Source organism: Peromyscus californicus, unplaced genomic scaffold (assembly GCF_007827085.1).
Source record: "Peromyscus californicus insignis strain IS unplaced genomic scaffold, ASM782708v3 Scaffold_67__1_contigs__length_231375, whole genome shotgun sequence".
Lineage (NCBI taxonomy): Eukaryota > Metazoa > Chordata > Mammalia > Rodentia > Cricetidae > Peromyscus > Peromyscus californicus.
Window position 1 is genome coordinate 884 of NW_026294581.1, and position 21,443 is coordinate 22,326.

Below are 21,443 nucleotides of genomic sequence, written 5' to 3' on the forward strand. Positions count from 1 at the left end.
ACCAGTCCTCTGATAGAGTATATTACATTTATAATAAAAAGTCCTCCATTAACTTACATCCTTCAGTTTTCCACTACTAAAGGTTGGTGTCAGCAATGATTGGATTCTTTTCCATTCTTCATTCTCAGATCTTGTTATACCTTTTTTCATTATTCCAGGTGGACCAAAAGGCTACCATACAAAGAAAATAGATTATTCCCTCTATTAGATTGGTTATCTTAACAGTTATAAAATCTGTATAAATAGAAAACATTTGTTAATAGCTACTAACCCTCTTATAGGTGGCAGGTTTTATGCTAGCCTCTAACAGTTCCTCAAACTAGGGCTGAAGCAATGGCTCAGTGGTTAATACCACTTGCAAAGGACTCTGGTTCAATTCTCAGTATCTACATTAGGTGGTTCACAACTGCCAGTAACTCCAATTCTGGGTGTCTGATGCCCTCTTCTGCTCTCTGTGAGTACTTTCACACATGCAGTACACATACATACATTCAGGCACACATTCATAAAAAATAAAATATGTAAAATACCCCCAAAATTAAATAAGGATACATATAGCCACCTGTGTGGGATAAAGCTGTTATATTACAATCTTCATTTCAATATGATTTCTTCTATAGAAAAAAAACTGTCTTTCTATGTGAAAACATAGGTGGGAGAACAAAAGTATTCTCCAAGTCAGTACAGAAAATGTTGGTTACTTAGATAGGTTTCTATTGATATGATAAGGACTATGAATAGAAGAAACTTGTGATGGAGAGGGTTTAATAATCTTACAACTCTCAGGCCACGGTCTGTCACTGAGAGCACTCAAGGCAGGAACTGAAGGCAGGAACCTGAAGGCAGGAACTGAAGCAGAAGCTTTGGAGGAATGCCACTTACTAGCTTTCTCACCATGGTTTGCTCCCCCTGTTTTCATATACAACCAGGACTAACTGCCCAGGGGTGGCACCAACTACAGTGAGTTGCGCACAGTCACTAATGAAGAAAATGCCCCACAGCCTTTCTACAAGTAAGCAGATGGAGGCATTTCTCTACTGAGGTTTCTCTTCCTAACTATGTCCAGGTTTGCTTCAAGTAGCCAAAATGCAATGAAAACGATAGGGTACATATAAGAGGGCTATATTAGCAAACTTTTCCTTAGACCAGTTTTGCACTTACAAGTATCTTCAGGTTGAGCTATTTTGAAAGGAAGTGACATGACATAGTAACCATTAAATTATCACAAATATGAAGGACTAAGTATTATTAGCCTAAGCATTAATTGAATATAATGGCAATATTTCTCCTTGATTTTTTTTTATACTGAAATATAAGCAAAAGAACACTATACTTCTCTTTTCCTGATAGAATGTTTCTTCTGCCATATGCCCCTGTATTTGATTCTGACTTGGAATATTTCAATAGTTCTTAATTATACATATACTTGTTAATAGTGAGAGGGAAACTTCATACATGTGATAAAAACTACATCACACAAAACCTTCATCTAGCACCTCACTTTGTTAAGAAACACTGATTTTCCTATTAAGCAACAATTTTAAAAGACCAGTTCTCACCTCTTACTACATCCTAACCTGGTGTCTAGCTATTGAAATTAGAGAAAAAAAGATACACTCAAAGGCACACAGACTTCACTGAAAGTGGAAATATTTCCATATTCAAGTTATGTTATTAACTATGTGGAACAAATAAGATTATACAAAAAGAATTAAGGAAATTGAAAGTGACAGAATACCTACAACCACTCACACTCAAGGCTCAGGGAACTTTCTGGGAGATGTGGTGAAAAGACAGCTAGAGCCAAAGGAGTGCCACAAAGGGCTTAATTCTGGGAGTGACATGGGTATGATTCACATGGACTCACAGTTGCTATGGTTATCCCCACTAGACATCTAGAAGAGCAATCCAATGTAAAAATCCAGCACAGACGGGAAAGACGCTTGTGATGTTATCATCCCCATCTGTAGAGTTATTTTTTCTTAATGTCTGAGCCATCTCTCCACATGCAGTATTTTAAAACATGTCATAGGCCCTAGTGCAGAAACTACTGTTGTTGCTACTAAATGAAATGTGATGCTTATCTAATTGGCTTTTAGATTCTTATGTTTATACCCTCAGATTATTGCTGTCAATGTTTGTCTTAAAAGTTCATTTGCCAGGTGGTGGTCCATGCCTTTAATCCCAGCACTCGAGGGGTGGATCTCTGTGAGTTCGAGGCCAGCCTGGTCTACAAAGCAAGTTCCAGTAAAGACACAAAGCTACACAGAGAAAATGTTTCATTTTACCATGGGCAAAGATTTATACAGAAATTTTTAACTAAACAAAGTAAAAAAAAAAGACTACAGAATGCTCACTCCTAAATATGACATCTACATCACTCTCTCAAAGGCTCAGGGAAGATTTACAAAAAAGGGAAAGGAGCAGAAGAAATATAAGGTCTGGACTGGAGAAGAGGCTCACTAGTTAAGAACATATACTGTTCTTGACAGGGACCTGGGTTCAGTTTCCAGAACCCCTATCACTTTGGGCAGTTGCCTGTGACTCCAGAACCAGGGGATCCAACACCCTCTTCTGGTCTTCATGGACACTTTACCCATATACACAAACACATACACATTTTAAATAAATAAAGTTTCTTAAACATTTTAGAATCTATAGGAAAGGTAGAGACATATATAAAGTTCACTTCTGGGCATGAAAAGCTCATTGCACTCTTGAAATCCCAGAAATTGTGGTTAATGACCCAGGACCATTCACAGGATAAGACCTATCAATATTCCGCTATGGAGAAGGGTAGGATTCATGAGGTTCTGTCTCTCCCTGAGGATCTATGTGAGTCACCAAATTTATTTAAAGACATTAGAGCAGAAAAAAATAATATAGAAGAGGGATAAGAACAGTAAGAGTGGGAGAGAGACAAGATGAGGCAATAGGATGTGATTATAAGCAAAATACATATATATATATATATATATATATATATATATACATATATATGCATGTATTATATGTCCGTATGTTAGAATGCATTCTATATATTGCAATAATATCATAAGAAAATTTATAATACACACATATATGAAAAATAGAGACATTAAAAAATAAGAATTACTATCATTACTCATGTGCGCATACCCATATACTGATGCACAGGCACACACATAATTTTTACATTAAACATAAAAATTATGAAAATAAAAAATAAATGATTAAAAAATTCAACACACTGTTGCTGTATGCTTTAAGCTCAGCACACAGGATAGAGAGGCATTTAGATATCTGTGAGGTGAACATCAGCCTGGACTACGTATTGAGTTCTAGCACTGGCAGAGATAATTTTGAGACAGTGTTTGAAATAAAAAAAACATGCCCTCATTATAAAAGTTCTAGAGAGACTAGGAATGACAGAAGCATACATCAAATAAAATACATAATTCACATCAAAATAACAAATGCTTTATATTACAAACTCACAGCCAACATTATCCTCAATGGAGAAAACTCAAGCAATAACATTGAAATAAATTAAAATCAAGAGTGAGACAGGGCTGTTCACTAACTCTCTTTCAATACAATCTTCAAATCACTAGCTACAATAAGCAACAGAAGAATGAAATTATAGAAAAAGAGAAAGTCATATTAACCTTATTTACAGAATACACACACACACACACACACACACACACACACACACACACACACACACACACATATATATTCTACCAGAAAACTTGTTGAATGATGAACAATTTCAGTAGAGTCAGGATACAATTCAGCTTACAAAAATCAGTAGTTTTTATGTACACCAGCAGGCTAAGAAGGAGATTGTTTCCTTTTAAAATACCTTCAAAGTATATAATAAACCTTGCAATGATCCTAATCATGGAGGGGGAAGAATTCTACAGTGAAAGCTTTAAATCACAGAATAAAGAGACTGACATACTACAAGATGGAAAGACATCCTTTGATTCAGGAATGGTAGAACTGACATTGTGAAAATAATGATCCTACCAAAAGCAATTTATAGATTCAAGGCAACACCAAGAAAATCACCATGACATTCTTCAAAGAACTAGAAAAAATTCCTAAAATCTATATGGAATCACACAAGATTCTGGATAGCCACAGCAATCCTTAATAATAAGAACAATGCAGAAATACTTATTCCAGATTTCAAAATATGTTCTAAAGCAGTATTAATAAACATAGTGTCCTACAGTTGCAAAAACAGATATATAGATCAATGGAAGAAAAAATATGACACAAACATGAGTACACATGACTACAGTCACGTGATATTTGACAAAGATCCAAAAATACACACTGAAGAATAGACAGCATCTTCAACAAATGTGCTGTGAAAACAGGATGTCCACATGTAGAAGAATGAAATAGACCCATATTGATCATCTTTCAGAAAACTAACTGCAAATAGACCAAAACCGTCAGTGAAAAATCTGAAATTCTAGATCTTCCAGAAGAAAACTGAAGCAGGACCCAAAAGAATATGGGTGTAGGAAAGGATCTCATGAACAGGACTCCATTTGTCTGGAAATTAAGGTCAACAATTGACAAATATTGCCTCACAAAATTAAAAAGCTTTGTAGAGCAGAGAAGGCAGTCCATTGAGTGAAGGCAAACTCTACAAAGTGAGAATCTTTGCCAGCTATATATCTGATAATAGTTTAATATCAAAATCTATAAGGTACCCAAAAAAAACAAAGACTTAAGAAAACAAATGACTCAATTTAAAAATGAGATATGAGAGACGGGCATAGTCTCACACCTTTAATACCAGTACTCCAGATGTAGAGGAAGGTGGATTCTAGCGATTAGAAGAACAGCCTGGTTGACATAATGAGTTCAAGGACAACCAGGGCTATGAAGAGACACTATATCTCAAGGAAGGTGGGTAATGAAGTTGAAAAAAATTCTCAAAAGAAGAAATAAAAAGTCTAAAAATATCTACCCAATATTCGTTACCTATAGAAATTAGGTAAATAAAACTTAGAACAACTTTGAGATTTCATATAACCAATCTCAGAATGGCTAAAATCAAGACAACCAATAGCAACAAATACTAGTGAGGATGTAGGAAAATAGAATCATAATCTACTGTGTGATTGCAAACTAGTGCAATCTGAGAATCATTGTGATTAGTTCTTCAATAAACCAAACATACATCTAATATATAACCCAGATTTACCACTTCTTGACAGTTCTTCAAAAAGACAACATCCTACTCCACAGATGCTTGCAGAGATATGTTCACTGATGCTCTGTTCACAATTACTAGGAATGAAAACAACTTATATGTCCTTCAATTAATAGATAGTGAATAGATAATGAAAAATGTGGTATATGTATATAACAGAATACCATTTAGCTGTAAAGAAAATTGAAACCATGCAGTAGATTAGTGGAACTAGAAAATATTATATTGAGTGAGATAACCAAGACCCACAAAAACAAATACCCCATGTTATTTCACACCTTTGGTTCCTAGCCCTCAATCTCCATATATGTGTATACAACAAAAACTGATTACAGAAAGGAGGTAACTAAAATGGGGCTATGACAAGGGGAACCCCTAAGAGGGAAATAGGAGGACACAGGTAATATGAAGGAGAAATGGGGAAAATGGGAGGGACTTTTAACTGGAGAAGAAAGAAGGAGGAAAATACAGAAGGAGAGGAAGAGGGAATGATGAATAACACTATGGATGATTGAATGACACAGGGATTCAATATTTTATATTATTTAAAGGGAGTTGGGGAGTTTTATATTATCTAAAGGGATGACCAAGAGAAAAAATAATATATTTGTATTTTAACTAAAAAGTTTTAAAAGTACCATTCAAAGCTGTTTATACAAGGAGATATGTAAATGTGGGTAAATTATGTTAGCTCTATCATCAGATCAAACTGAGTTTGAATGCAAGCACTGACACTTACTAATAAAGCTTAAACACACTGCCATGTAAAATAAATAAACTGCCTAGGAAAAACTGAAGGAGAAAGGAAAACACCAACTTGAACCTTATAAATAAGATTACCAAGCTTCCTTAGGGACTATGGGTTGACACAAGTATAAAGGAGACAGTAACAACCAGGAAGATTTGGGGCCCCACAACAACAACAATTCCACGTGGACAGTAATAACATCACTAAGCTGACAAACATCATCTACAGATCAGCTTTGAACTACAAAGTGCTCAGAGCAATTTTGAGAGAGCTAGCTGAGATGCTCCAGTCTCAAAGACTACCTGAATAAGGATTTGAGATAGACCCTGAACTTTGGCATTATACACAGACTGGATATTGAAGGATATAGTTACGTTTCCTAGAATTTGACAATTAACCTAAAATTTTCCTTTTCAGGATAAAGATACCTTCGCCCATACCCAGCAGGAAGCGATTTCAAGAATGTGACGCCCACATTCCCAAAGAGGTGGTGTGTGTGGGGGGTGGTGGTTTTTTTGGTCTTTTAATGGGTCTTGGGTCTGGGATAATTTTCATTGATTGAGGGGGTTGGTTACAAGTTGTCAAGGGTTAGGAAAAGGGTTAGCAAAGGAGATTAGATTTAAGGTTCTTATTTTAAAAAAAAAGAAAGAAAGAAGGAAAGAAAAGAAAAATGTAAATACTTTACATTGGATTGGATCGTTTTATATTGTATACAAGTTATATACATTGAAATTGATATTGTTAGAAAATGCTATATGTATATTTCTAATTGTACCGTTCATTTAACAATGTAATGCAATTTTCTGATCCTTGAATGTTGTTATTACCAACTATTAGGATATAAAAAAATGAAAGTTAGTAGTTAGACATTATAATAGAACTTGTAGTTATATTAGGTGTGTTTTAAAGATTGAGTACATATATTTTAGATAGACAGGTTATCTTCAGACCCTTCAGAGATCTACAGAATATGACATTTAAAATGTTTTAGTAACTTAGAAAACTTTTCTTTTTTGTTATGACTATGAAACATGCCGGCTCCTGGCAGTACCAATCTACTTCAGAGAAAATATGGGCATTGAAAAAACTGCAATTGGAGTTAACTTCCATTGTGGCAAAAGTTAGCCACTGGACAACAAAGTATCCTCAAATCAACTGCTGACAAACAGGACAGACAGGACACGAAACAAAGGACTACTGATTCTTGTCAAAACAAGTGTGGTTATGGACAATATGGCACCATCTCTGAAGTGACCTTCCCAATCCGGGAAAAGTACAGTGCCCTTTTCTTCGAAGGCAGCTGAACAGGCAGTGGGCCGATGGCTTCTGATGTGCAATGGGACAGTGGCTGAAACAGTTATTCTTCAAGAGTAATTAAGCGCACGTCTCTCAACAGTAGAATGGCATTTAATAGAGGGATGTGGAGAAGAACGGGATGCTGAGATGAAGCCACATACACACATAGCCAAGAAGAATGGACAGCTGAATTCAAAAAAACATCAACAATTTCCAGAATTTAAAATCCTGAATCATGACAGGACACTAGTGGAATTCAGGTGTTTCTGGTATATAGACTGCTCTCACACCAATGTGAGATTGAACTGTTGACCTTGTGTACATCCTGCTTCCCAAATACGCTAAGATACGCTAAGCCTATAGGCTGAAGATGATGCCCCGACACTGCGGAGAAACCTCAGATGATTGTCCAGGCAGCTGGCTGTTTCTGTCAACTCACAATTTTTTGGAAGTTGCTTGCATATGCTTCCTGTTTTTATTTTTTTGTTAGCTAATATTATTTCCTTCTTGGGTCTCTGAGAGAGTTGAAGATTAGTTAGTTATAGTTGAAGATTAATTAGGATAGAAAGTGAATTAGATACAATAGGGTAGATAATGGAATTATTTTCTCTGAATTTGTCAAATACAAATGAACTAGACATTGTTTAGGTATTTATTACTTGTATATATTGTATATAGTTATTGTACTTTTGTATATAGGTTTTCTTATGTTAATTATAAGCTTTTTCTTTTTTTCTTTTTATTAAAATAGAAAAAGGGAAATATGGTGATATTTTATTTGTATTAAAATGTTATTTGTATGTTAATAAATAAATTTGCCCGGGGGTCAGAGCTATTAGCAAGCCATAGGAAAGCAGGGCAGTGATGGCATACGCTGGTAATCCCAGCACTTGGTAGGCAGAGCTGGGTAAGTCTCTGTGTGTTCTGGGATACAGCCAGTATTGGATACACATGCCTTTAATCTCAATACCGATCATGGAAAACCTGGAGGTCTATACAGACAGGCTGTGATGAGGCGGTCATGTGGTTGGGTTTACAATCAATGAGAAGGCAGAACAGGAACTCTATATAAAGACTTTAACACACGGGAAGCTCTGGTTCGGAGAGGTAGGACCACCGCAGGAGGAAGGGTAAGGTTTTAGCTCTTAGCTCTGACCTCTTGGCTTTCTTCTTTGCATTGGTTCTGTGTTTCTTATTTAATAAGAAGGTTGGTTACATCTACACCCAGGGCCTTTTGCTTGCTAAGCAAGCGCTCTACCACTCAGCTAAATCCCCAAACCCAATCTGATATTTTTTCATCCCTCCTATTTCAAAGAGTGAATGGTGATGTCTCATACAACCCCCCGAGTATTTGCTTTTGACTCATATGGGACAAATGTGCATAATCCAATATTCTCCTTTCACTAACTCTGAACATATGAGACGGACAACAATGGAGAGAGGGTTTCAGTTTCCCATCACACACAACTTCACTGTGGGATTTGAGAGAGGGTTTCAATTTCCCATCACACACAACTTCACTGTGGGATTTGATACTGGTAGGTAAATGGTGCGATTCTGGCAGAGATTGGCTACACTGTTCCTGTAAGTATTATTTGGAATCTGCCTTCATATATCTAATTGGTGTGCTTGTGAATTCTTTGAAAAACAGAGTCATTACGCCAAAAAGAAAAAAAAATTACCCACCTGTAAAGATGGTTAGTATAGTGATAGAAGGGGGGGGGGACACCAATAAGCTATAATGTATAAATATCTTACATTTAAAGTAAATTTGCAATGAATCAAGTTATAGTTCCTAAAATTAATTCATGGCAACAATTTTGAATGTCTGTATGGTATAAATACAAAAACCCATTCGTTATTAGTCAGTGTTTGGGGGTCTGAATAAGAATGTACATGTCACAACAACTCCATGCCAAATAACACTGTGTTTTATTTGTATAGATAGGAAAAGAAAACCTTATGAGGTTTGTAGTCGACCATTCATTTCCCTGACATGATGCTGTTTGATGTGACATAACCAAGGTCCCAGTGGCCAGAGGCCAAATTGGTAGACTACTCTTATACTTTCAAAGTTCAAAACAGCGAGCAACAGAAAATCATCTAGTACATTTAGTTCTAGTGCACTAGGGTTTGGGGATACAGGTTACTTTAGGTATGAATCAGTAGTAATATTCTATTGTACAGATTTGTGTAGTCATAGCATCTCTGTTTATCCCTCAAACTACTTTTGAATTCAGATTATATCTTGATAGAAAGAGATGGGGGGGGAGTTGGTGAGATAGCTCAGAGGTTAAGGGCACTGGCTGTTGTTCCAGAGGTCCTGAGTTCAATTCTCAGCAACCAAATGGTGGCTCACAACCATCTATACTGAGATCTGGTTCCCTCTTCTGGCCTGCTTATCATAGTTATACACAAGTTTCAATGGTTAAGAAACCTGGTATTTCACATAGCTGCATATAACCGGTGAGGGGACAATCCTAGGCAACGATTTGCATTACATTGTCACTTCAAGGCATACAGGACTTAAGTGAAATCATTTTCTGTGAACCATTGTTGATGTCTCTTCCACTTTTGAAAAACAGTGATGGAACAAGAGAAAAATTTGCCTTTGCGTAACTAATTCTCTCTTCTCGGTTGCTTTCCTATAGAAAACTGATTAAAAAAAAATCACAGGGTGTAGTGCTGCTGAGGTCATTCACTACCATGGGCCTGACATAAGCTTCAGCCTTGGCGGGTGTGGCTGCAGCCTGTTGCATTTCCAACCTGTAGATCTCATAACTTATGAACAGTCAGTCACTCGGTAAACACACAGCATTTTACTTGATCTATGTTGACCACAAAAGAAAAAAACCTAGCTGCCATTAACTGACCTCAGCCCTAGCCCCCTAGGCCTAGAACAGAGTTAAAGCTGGAAACCTCTGTTGCATTAAACACTGAACAAATAAACACATATATAGAATTTCAACTTCCAGAATGTAAACATGACTTTTGTCTATGTAGATATCAAACATAGTCCCTGGAAGTTGTGATTGCATATCCAATGCAGATCAGTGAGACCGCTGCCATTAGCTACATGGATTTTATGACTAAAGTGAGAGTGAGGCCAGATAATAGAGAAGAATCCTGTGGAAAAATAATTTTCTCTGGCAATGGTTCTACTGTAAACATGAAGGATGAATCATTCTTCTTGATGAACTCAGAAATGTTTTAAAATTTTGGTTTATATCCAATAAATAACTGCCCATTTGGAGCCCAATGTTTCTTCTTTGTGAGTGGGTAAGCAACAAAAAAGGGGCAAAATGAATTTCTTGTTTTTCCTGATGATGATTTTCTGCATTGTAGAATTAGTACAGAAACATTTCATACAGTGGAAAATTTATCCAAGAAAGGTTAAAAGAGGCTAGAAAGGTGGCTCAGTGCCTAAGAGCACAGACTTCTCTTCCAGATGACCCAAATTTGGTTCCCAGCACCCACATCAATTGGCTCACAACTGCTTGGAACTCTAATTCCAGATCTGATGCCTCTTCTGGCTTCTATGGGCAACTGTACTCAGATGTACATTCTCATACACAGATGTATGTTCTATGTTTGTTTTTCAAAGTTGATTCTATTTGTTTTGTCTGTCTGTCTGTCTGTCTGCCTGCCTGCCTAACTACCTACCTACTCTAAACACAGAACAGTAGCTTCTCTTCCCTCCAATTGACTGTCCTTGCTGGGAAGAGACGCGAGTGCTATTTGCACTGTGTATGGCTATGGGAGCACACTAGTGACCCTCCTTACCAGAAAACAACTCTTGCTGCTAGGACCAGAAACTGCATGTGATTCAAATCCGTTTATGAAGGGGAGAGCAACACTACCTCGCCTTACAAGAAACACACTCTGCTTTTGCAAAAGGAGCACTCTTCTACTCTACTGTGTTTCCGATAGGGCCACAACAGTAAGCTTGCTCAGAACCAAAGAACTGTGCTTCCCCAACAAAGGGCCATATCTACTTCAACTCTACTTAGGAAACTGACAAGAACAGTAGGTTCTCTTCCCTCCAATACACTGCACTTGCTGGAAACAGACGCGAGTGCTATTTGCACTGTGTATGGCAATGGGAGCGCACTAGTGACTCTCCTTACCAGCAAACAACTCTTTCTGCTAGGACCAGAAACTGCATGTCATTCAACTCCGTTTATGAAGGGGAAAGCAACACTAGCTCCCCTTACATGAAACACGCTCTGCTTTTGAGAAAGGAGCACTCTTCTACTCTACTGTGTTTCCTATAGGGCCAGAATAGTGAGCTTGCTCAGAACGAAAAAATTGCACTTCCTACACAAACGGGCCATATCTATCTAGTTCAACTCTGCTTAGAAAACTGACAAGAACAGTAACTTCTCTTCCCTTCAATAACTGTCCTTGCTGGGAACCGGCGAGAGTTCTATTTGGACTGTGTATGGCAATTGGAACGCACAAGTGACTCTCCTTACCAGAAAACAACTCTTGATACTAGGACCAGAAACTGCATGTGATTCAACTCCGTTTATGAAGGGAAAAGCAACACTAGCGCGCCTTACAAGAAACACACTGTGCTTTGGAGAAAGGAGCACTCTTCTACTCTACTGTGTTTTCTACAGGGCCAGAATAGTGACTTTGCTCAGAAGCAAAGAATTGTGCTTCCTACACACACGAGCCATATCTAGTTCAACTCCGTTTAGGAAACTGACAAGAACAGTAGCCTCTCTTCCCTACAAAACACTGTCCTTGCCGGGAACCGAAACAGGTGCTATTTGCACTGTGTATGTCAATGGGAGCGCGCTAGTGACTCTCCTTACTAGATAACAAGTCTTTCTGCTAGGAACAGAAACTGCATGTGATTCAACTCCGTTTAAGAAGGGAAATGCAACACTAGCTTGCCTTACAAGAAACACACTCTGCTTTTGAGAACGGAGCACTCTTCTACTATACTGTTTTTCCTATAGGGCCAGAACACTGAGCTTGCCCAGAACCAAAGAACTGTGCTTCCTACACACACGGACGATATCTAGTTCAACTCTGCATACGAAACTGACAAGAACAGTAGCTGCTCTTCTGTCCAATACACTGTACTTGCTGGGAACAGACCTGAGTGCTATTTGCACTGCGTATGGCAAAGGGAGCGCACTAGTGACTCTCCTTACCAGAAAACAACTCTTGCTGCTAGGACCAGAAAGTTCATGTGATTCAACTCCGTTTATGGAGGGGAATGCAACACTATCTAGCTTTACAAGAAACACACTCTTTCTCAAAAGCAGGGTGTGTTTCTTGTAAGGCAAGCTAGAGTTGATTTCCCTTTCATAAACGGAGTTGAATCACATGCAGTTTCTGGTCCTAGCAGCAAGAGTTGTTTTCTGGTAAGGAGAGTCACTATTGTGCTCATTGGCCATACACAGTGCAAATAGCACTCGCGTCTGCTCCCAGCAAGTGCAGTGTATTGGACAAAAAAGAAGCTACTGTTCTTGTCAGTTTCCTAAGCAGAGTTGAACTAGATATGGCCCTTGGGTGTACAAAGCACAGTTCTTTGGTTCTGAGCAAGCTGACTGTTCTGGCTCAATAGGAAACACAGTAGAGTAGAAGAGTGCTGTTTTCTCAAAAGCAGAGTGTGTTTCTTGTAAGGCGAGCAAGAGTTGAATTCCCTTTCATACACGGAGTTGAATCACATGCAGTTTCTGGTCCTAGCAGCAAGAGTTGTTTTCTAGTAAGGAGAGTCACTATTGTGCTCAATAGGCCATAAACAGTGCAAATAGCACTCGTGTCTGTTCCCAGCAAGTGCAGTGTATTGGACGCAAGAGAAACTACTGTTCTTGTCAGTTTCCTAAGCAGAGTTGAACTAGATATGGCCCGTGGGTGTAGGAAGCACAGTTCTTTTGTTCTGAGCAAGCTGACTGTTCTGGCTCTATAGGAGTAGAAGAGTGCTGCTTTCTCAAAAGCAGCGTGTGTTTCTTGTAAGGCGAGCTAGAGTTGAAATCTCTTTCAATAAGGGAATTGAATCACATGCAGTTTCTGGTATAAGCAGCAAGAGTTGTTTTCTGGTAAGGAGAGTCTCTATTGTGCTCAACTGTCCATACACAGTGCAAATAGCACTCGCGAATGTTCCCAGCAAGTACAATGTATTTCACACAAGAGAAGCTACTATTCATGTCAGTTTCCTAAGCAGAGTAAAACTAGATATGGCCCGTGTGTGTAGGAAGCACAGTTCTATGGTTCTTAGCAAGCTGACTGTTCTGGCTCAATAGGAAACACAGTTGAGTAGAAGAGTGCTGCTTTCTCAAAGGAAGTGTGTTTCTTGTAAGGCGAGATAGAGTTGAATTCCCTTCCATAAACGGAGTTGAATCACATGCAGTTTCTGGTCCTAGCAGCAAGAGTTGTTTTCTGGTAAGGAGAGTCACTATTGTTCTCAATTGGCCATACCCAGTGCAAATAGCACTCGCGTCTGTTCCCAGCAAGTGCGGTGTATTGGACGCAAGAGAAGCTACTGTTCTGGTCAGTTTCCTAAGCAGAGTTGAATTAGATATGGCCCTTTGTTGGGGAAGCACAGTTCTTTTGTTCTGAGCCAGCTGACTCTTCTGGCTCTATAGGAAACACGGTAGAGAAGAAGAGTGCTCCTTTCTCAAAAGCAGAGTGTGTTTCTTGTAAGGCCAGCTAGAGTTGATTTCCGTTTCATAAACGGAGTTGAATCACATGCAGATTCTTCTTCCAAGCAGCAAGAGTTGTTTTTTGGTAAGGAGACACACTATTGTGCTCAATTGGCCATACACAGTGTACATAGCCCTCGCGTCTGTTCCCAGCAAGTGGAGTGTATTGGACGCAAGAGAAACTACTGTTCTTGTCAGTTTCCTAAGGAGAGTTGAACTAGATACGGCCCGAGTGTGTAGGAAGCACACTTTTTGGGTTTTAAGCAAGCTGACTGTTCTGGCTCTATAGGAAATACAGTAGAGTAGAAGAGTGCTGCTTTCTCAAAAGCAGAGTGAGTTTCTTGTAAGGCGAGCTAGAGTTGAATTCCCTTTCATAAACGGAGTTGAATCACATGCAGTTTCTGGTCCTAGCAGCAAGAGTTATTTTCTGGTAAGGGGAGTCACTACTGTGCTCAATTGGCCATACACAGTGCAAATAGCACTCGCTTCTGTTCTCAGCAAGTGCAGTGTATTGGACGCAAGAGAAACTACTGTTCTTTTCAGTTTCCTAAGCAGAGTTGAAGTAGATATGGCCCTTTTGTGTAGGAAGCACAGTTCTTTGGTTCTGAGCAAGCTGACTGTTCTGGCTCTATAGGAGTAGAAGAGTGCTGCTTTCTCAAAAGCAGAGTGTGTTTCTTGTAAGGCGAGCCAGAGTTTAATTCCCTTTCATAAACGGAGTTGAATCACATGCAGTTTCTGGTCCTAGCAGCAAAAGTTGTTTTCTGGTAAGGAGAGTCACTATTGTGCTTATCCAGTGCAAATAGAGCTAGAGTTGAATTCCCTTTCATAAACAGAGTTGCATCACATGCAGTTTCTGGTCCTAGCAACAAGAGTTGTTTTCTGGTAACGAGAGACACAATTGTGCTCATTTGGCCATACCCAGTGCAAATAGCACGCACGTCTGTTCCCAGCAAGTGCAGTGTATTGGACGCAAGAGAAACTACCGTTCTTGTCAGTTTCCTGAGCAGAGTTGAACTAGATATGGCCCTTGTGTGTAGGAAGCACAGTTCTTTTGTTCTGAGCCAGCTGACTCTTCTGGCTCTATAGGAAACACAGTAGAGTAGAAGAGAGCTCCTTTCTCAAAAGCAGAGTGGGTTTCTTGAAAGGCCAGCTAGAGTTGATTTCCGTTTCATAAACGGAGTTGAATCACACGCAGATTCTTGTCCTAGCAGCAAGAGTTGTTTTTTGGTCAGGAGAGACACTATAGTGCTCAATTGGCCATACATAGTGTAAATAGCACTAATGTCTGTTCTTAGCAAGGGCAGTGTATTGGACGCAAGAGAAGCTACTATTCTTTTCAGTTTCCTAAGCACAGTTGAACTAGATATGACCCGTGTGTGTAGGAAGCACAGTTTTTTGGTTCCTAGCAAGCTGACTGTTCTGGCTCTATAGGAAACACAGTAGAGTAGAAGAGTGCTGCATTCTCAAAAGCAGAGTGTGTTTCTTGTAGGGTGAGCTAGAGTTGAATTCCATTTCATAAACGGAGTTGAATCACATGAAGTTTCGGGTCCTAGCAGCAAGAATTGTTTTCTAGTAAGGAGAGTCACTATTGTGCTCAATAGTCCATAAACACTGCAAATAGCACTCGTGTCTGTTCCCAGCAAGGGCAGTGTATTGGACGCAAAAGAAGCTACTGTTCTTTTCAGTTTCCCAAGCAGAGTTGAACTCGATATGACCCGTGTGTGTAGGAAGCACAGTTTTTTGGTTCTGAGCAAGCTGACTGTTTTGGCTCTATAGGAAACACAGTAGAGTAGAAGAGTGCTGCTTTTTCAAAAGCAGAGTGTGTTTCTTGTAAGCCGATCTAGAGTTGAATTCCCTTTCATAAACGGAGTTGAACCACATGCAGTTTCTAATCCTAGCAGCAAGAGTTGTTTTCTGGTAAAGAGATTCACTATTGTGCTCAATTGGCCATACACAGTACAAATAGCACTCGCGTCTGCTCCCAGCAACTGCAGTGTATTGGACGCAAGAGAAACTACTGTTCTTGTCAGTTTCCTAAGCAGAGTTGAATTAGATATGGCCCTTGTGTGTAGGAAGCACAGTTCTTTAGTTCTGAGCAAGCTGACTGTTCTGGCTATATAGGAAACAGTAGAGTAGAAGAGTGCTGCTTTCTCAAAAGCAGAGTGTGTTTCTTGTAAGGCGAGCTAGAGTTGAGTTCCCTTTCATAAACGGAGTTGAATAACATGCAGTTACTGGTCCTAGCAGCAAAAGTTGTTTTCTGGTAAGGAGTGTCACTATTGTGCTCATCCAGGGCAAATAGAGCTAGAGTTGAATTCCCTTTCATAAACGGAGTTGAATCACATGCAGTTTCTGGTCCTAGCAGCAAAAGTTGTTTTCTGGCAAGGAGTGTCACTATTGTGCTTATCCAGTGCAAATACAGCTAGATTTGAATTCCCTTTCATAAACGGAGTTGAATCACATGCATTTCTGGTCCTAGCAGCAAGAGTTGTTTTCTGGTAAGGGGAGTCACTATTGGGCTCATTTGGCCATACCCAGTGCAAATAGCACTCGCGTCTGTTCCCACCAAGTGCAGTGTATTGGACGCAAGAGAAACTACTGTTCTTGTCAGTTTCCTAACCAGAGTTGAACTAGTTATGGCCCTTGTGTGTAGGAAGTACAGTTCTTTGGTTCTGAGCAAGCTGACTGTTCTGGCTCTATAGGAAACACAGTAGGGTAGAAGAGTGCTGTTTTCTCAAAAGCAGAGTGAGTTTCTTGTAAGGCGAGCTAGAGTTGAAATCCCTTTCATAAACGGAGTTGAATCACATGCAGTTTCTGGTCCTAGCAGCGAGAGTAATTTTCAGGTAAGGAGAGTGACTATTGTGCTTATCCAGTGCAAATAGAGCTAGAGTTGAATTCCCTTTCATAAACGGAGTTGAATCACATGAAGTTTCTGTTCCTAGCATCAAGAGTTGTTTTCTGATAAGGAGAGTCACTATTATGCTCAATTGGCGATACCCAGTGCAAGTAGCACTCGCGTCTGTTCCCAGCAAGTGCAGTGTATTGGACGCAAGAGAAGCTACTGTTCTTGTCAGTGTCCTAAGTAGAGTTGAACTAGATATGGCCCGTGTGTGTAGGAAGCACAGTTCTTTGGTTCTGAGCAAGCTGACTGTTCTAGCTCTATAGGAAACACAGTAGAGTAGAAGAGTGCTGCTTTCTCAAAAGCAGAGTGTGTTTCTTGTAGGGCGAGTTAGAGTTGAATTCCCTTTCATAAACGGTGTTAAATCACATGCAGTTTAGGGTCCTAGCAGCAAGAATTGTTTTCTAGTAAGGAGAGTCACTATTGTGCTCAATAGGCTATAAACATTGCAAATAGCACTCGTGTCTGTTCCCAGGAAGGGCAGTGTATTGGACGCAAGAGAAGCTAATATTCTTTTCAGTTCCCTAAGCAGAGGTGAACTAGATATGACCCGTATGTGTAGGAAGCACAGTTTTTTGGTTCTGAGCAAGCTGACTGTTCTGGCTCTATAGGAAACACAGTAGAGTAGAAGAGTGCTGCTTTCTCAAAAGCAGAGTGTGTTTCTTGTAGGGCGAGCTAGATTTGAATTCCCTTTCATAAACGGAGTTGAACCACATGCAGTTTCGGGTCCTAGCAGCAAAAGTTGTTTTCTGGTAAGGAGAGTCACTATTGTGCTTATCCAGTGCAAATAGAGCTAGAGTTGAATTGCCTTTCATAAACGGAGTTGAATCACATGCAATTTCTGGTCCTAGCAGCAAGAGTTGTTTTCTGGTAAGGAGAGTCACTATTGTGCTCAATTGGCCTTAAACAGTGCAAATAGCACTCGCGTCTGTTGCCAGCAAGTGCAGTGTATTGGACGCAAGACAAGAGACTGTTCTTTTTAGTTTCCTAAGCAGAGTTGAACTAGATATGGCCCGTGAGTGTAGGAAGCACAGTTCTTTGGTTCTGAGCAAGCTGACTGTTCTGGCTATATAGGAAACAGAGTAGAGTATAAGAGTGCTGCTTTCTCAAAAGCAGAGTGTGTTTGTTTTAAGGCGAGCCAGAGTTTAATTCCCTTTCATAAAGGGAGTTGAATCACAAGCAGTTTGTGGTCCTAGCAGCAAGAGTTGTGTTCTGGTAAGGAGATTCACCATTGTGCTCAATTGGCCATACACAGTGCAAATAGCACTCGTGTCTGTTCCCAGAAAATGCAGTGTATTGGACGCAAGAGAAACTACTGTTCTTGTCAGTTTCCTAAGCAGAGTTGAATTAGATATGGCCCTTGTGGGTAGGAAGCACAGTTCTTTAGTTCTGAGCAAGCTGACAGTACTGGTTATATAGGAAACACAGTAGAGTAGAAGAGTGCTGCTTTCTCTAAAGCAGAAAGTGTTTCTTGTAAGGCGAGCTAGAGTTGATTTCCCTTTCATAAACGGAGTTGAATCACATGCAGTTTCTGGTCCTAGCAGCAAAAGTTGTTTTCTGGTAAGGAGATTCATATTGTGCTCAATTGGCATTACACAGTGCAAATAGCACTCGCGTGCTATCCCAGCAAATGCAGTGTATTGGACGCAAGAGAAACGACTGTTCTTGTCAGTTTCCTAAGCAGAGTTGAATTAGATATGGACCTTGTGTGTAGGAAGCACAGTTCTTTAGTTCTGAGGTAGCTGACTGTTCTGGCTATATAGGAAACACAGTAGAGTAGAAGAGTGCTGCTTTCTCAAAAGCAGAGTGTGTTTCGTGTAAGGCAAGCTAGAGTTGAATTCCCTTTCATAAACGGAGTTGAATCACATGCAGTTTCTGGTCCTAGCACCAAGAGTTGTTTTCTGGTAATGAGAGTCACTATTGTGCTCAATTGGCCATACACAGTGCAAATAGCACTCGCTTCTATTCTCAGCAAGTGCAGTGTATTGGACGCAAGAGAATCTACTGTTTTTGTCAGTTTCCTAAGGAGAGTTGAAGTAGATATGGAGCTTTTGTGTAGGAAGCACAGTTCTTTGGTTCTGAGCAAGATGACTGTTCTGGCTCTATAGGAAACACAGTAGAGTAGAAGAGTGCTGCTTTCTCAAAAGCAGAGTGTGTTTCTTGTAAGGCAAGCTAGAGTTTAATTCCCTTTCATAAACGGAGTTGAATCACATGCAGTTTGTGATCCTAGCAGCAAGAGTTGTTTTCTGGTAAGGAGAGTCACTATTGTGCTCAATTGGCCATACACATTGCCAATAGCACTCGCGTCTCTTCCCAGCCAATGCAGTATATTAGACGCTAGAGAAACTACTGTTCTTGTCAGTTTCCAAAGCAGAGTTGAATTAGATATGGCACTTGTGGGTAGGAAGCACAGTTCTTTAGTTCTGAGCAAGCTGACAGTTCTGGTTATATAGGAAACACAGTAGAGTAGAAGAGTGCTGCTTTCTCTAAAGCAGAGTGTGTTTCTTGTAAGGCGAGCTAGAGTTGATTTCCCTTTCATAAACGGAGTTGAATCACATTCAGTATCTGGTCCTAGCAGCAAAAGTTGTTTTCTGGTAAGGAGATTCACTATTGTGCTCAATTGGCCTTACACAGTGCAAATAGCACTCGCGTCTTATCCCAGCAAATGCAGTGTATTGGACGCAAGAGAAACTACTGTTCTTGTCAGTTTCCTAAGGAGAGTTGAAGTAGATATGGAGCTTTTGTGTAGGAAGCACAGTTCTTTGGTTCTGAGCAAGCTGACTGTTCTGGCTCTATAGGAAACACAGTAGAGTACAAGTGTGCTGCTTTCTCAAAAGCAGAGTGTGTTTTTTTTAAGGCAAGCTAGAGTTGAATTCCACGGAGTTGAATCACATGCAGTTTATGGTCCTAGTAGCAAGAGTTGTTTTCTGGTAAGGAGATTCACTATTGTGTTCATTAGGCCATACACAGTGCAAATAGCACTCGCTTATGTTCTCAGCAAGTACAGTGTATTGGACACAAGAGAAACTACTGTTCTTGTCAGTTTCCTAATCAGAGTTGAACTAAATATGGCCCGTGAGTGTAGGAAGCACAGTTCTTTGGTTCTGAGCAAGCTGACTGTTCTGGCTATATAGGAAACACAGTAGAGTAGAAGAGTGCTGCTTTCTCAAAAGCAGAGTGTGTTTCTTGTAAGGCAAGCTAGAGTTTAATTCCCTTTCATAAACGGAGTTGAATCACATGCAGTTTGTGGTCCTAGCAGCAAGAGTTGTTTTCTGGTAAGGAGAGTCACTATTGTGCTCAATTGGCCATACACATTGCAAATAGCACTCGCGTCTCTTCCCAGCAAATGCAGTGTATTGGACGCAAGAGAAACTACTGTTCTTGTCAGTTTCCTAAGCAGAGTTGAATTAGATATGGCCCTTGTGGGTAGGAAGCACAGTTCTTTAGTTCTGAGCAAGCTGACAGTTCTGGTTATATAGGAAACACAGTAGAGTAGAAGAGTGCTGCTTTCTCTAAAGCAGAGTGTGTTTCTTGTAAGGCGAGCTAGAGTTGATTTCCCTTTCATAAACGGAGTTGAATCACATTCAGTATCTGGTCCTAGCAGCAAAAGTTGTTTTCTGGTAAGGAGATTCACTATTGTGCTCAATTGGCCTTAAACAGTGCAAATAGCACTCGCGTCTTATCCCAGCAAATGCAGTGTATTGGACGCAAGACAAACTACTGTTCTTGTCAGTTTACTAAGCAGAGTTGAATTAGATATTGCCCTTGTGTGTAGGAAGCACAGTACTTTAGTTCTGAGCAAGCTGACACTTCTGTCTATATAGGATACACAGTAGAGTAGAAGAGTGCTGCTTTCTCAATAGCAGAGTGTGTTTCTTTTAAGGCAAGCTAGAGTTGAATTCCCTTTCATAAACGGAGTTGAATCACATGCAGTTTCTGGTACTAGCACCAAGAGTTGTTTTCTGGTAAGGAGATTCACTATTGTGTTCATTAGGCCATACACAGTGCAAATAGCACTCGCTTCTGTTCTCAGCAAGTACAGTGTATTGGACGCAAGAGAAACTACTGTTCTTGTCAGTTTCCTAAGCAGAGTTGAATTAGATATGGCCCGTGAGTGTAGGAAGCACAGTTCTTTGGTTCTGAGCAAGCTGACTCTTCTGGCTCTATAGGAAACACAGTATAGTAGAAGAGTGCTGCTTTCTCAAAAGCAGAGTGCGTTTCTTGTAAGGCAAGCTAGAGTTGAATTCCCTTTCATAAACGGAGTTGAATCACATGCAGTTTCTGGTCTAGCACCAAGAGTTGTTTTCTGGTAAGGAGAGTCACTATTGTGCTCATTTGGCCATACACAATGCAAATAGCACTCGCTTCTATTCTCAGCAAGTGCAGTGTATTGGACGCAAGAGAAACTACTGTTCTTGTCAGTTTCCTAAGCAGAGTTGAATTAGATATGGCCCTTGTGTGTAGGAAGCACAGTTCTTTAGTTCTGAGCAAGGTGACAGTACTGGCTATATAGGAAACACAGTAGAGTAGAAGAGTGCTGCTATCTCTAAAGCAGAGTGAGTTTCTTGTAAGGCGAGCTAGAGTTGATTTCCCTTTCATAAACGGAGTTGAATCACATGCAGTTTG

The 21,443-nt window shown here is 39.8% G+C and overlaps 1 long non-coding RNA gene across 1 annotated transcript; it reads left to right on the forward strand.

Moving 5' to 3' along the window:
* Positions 1 to 469: 469 nt before the first annotated feature.
* Positions 470 to 8,439, forward strand: LOC128098172 (uncharacterized). The gene is made up of 2 exons (XR_008214161.1): positions 470 to 1,012; positions 6,384 to 8,439. It is a non-coding gene; the product is annotated as an uncharacterized LOC128098172 (long non-coding RNA).
* The last annotated feature ends 13,004 nt before the right edge of the window (positions 8,440 to 21,443 follow it).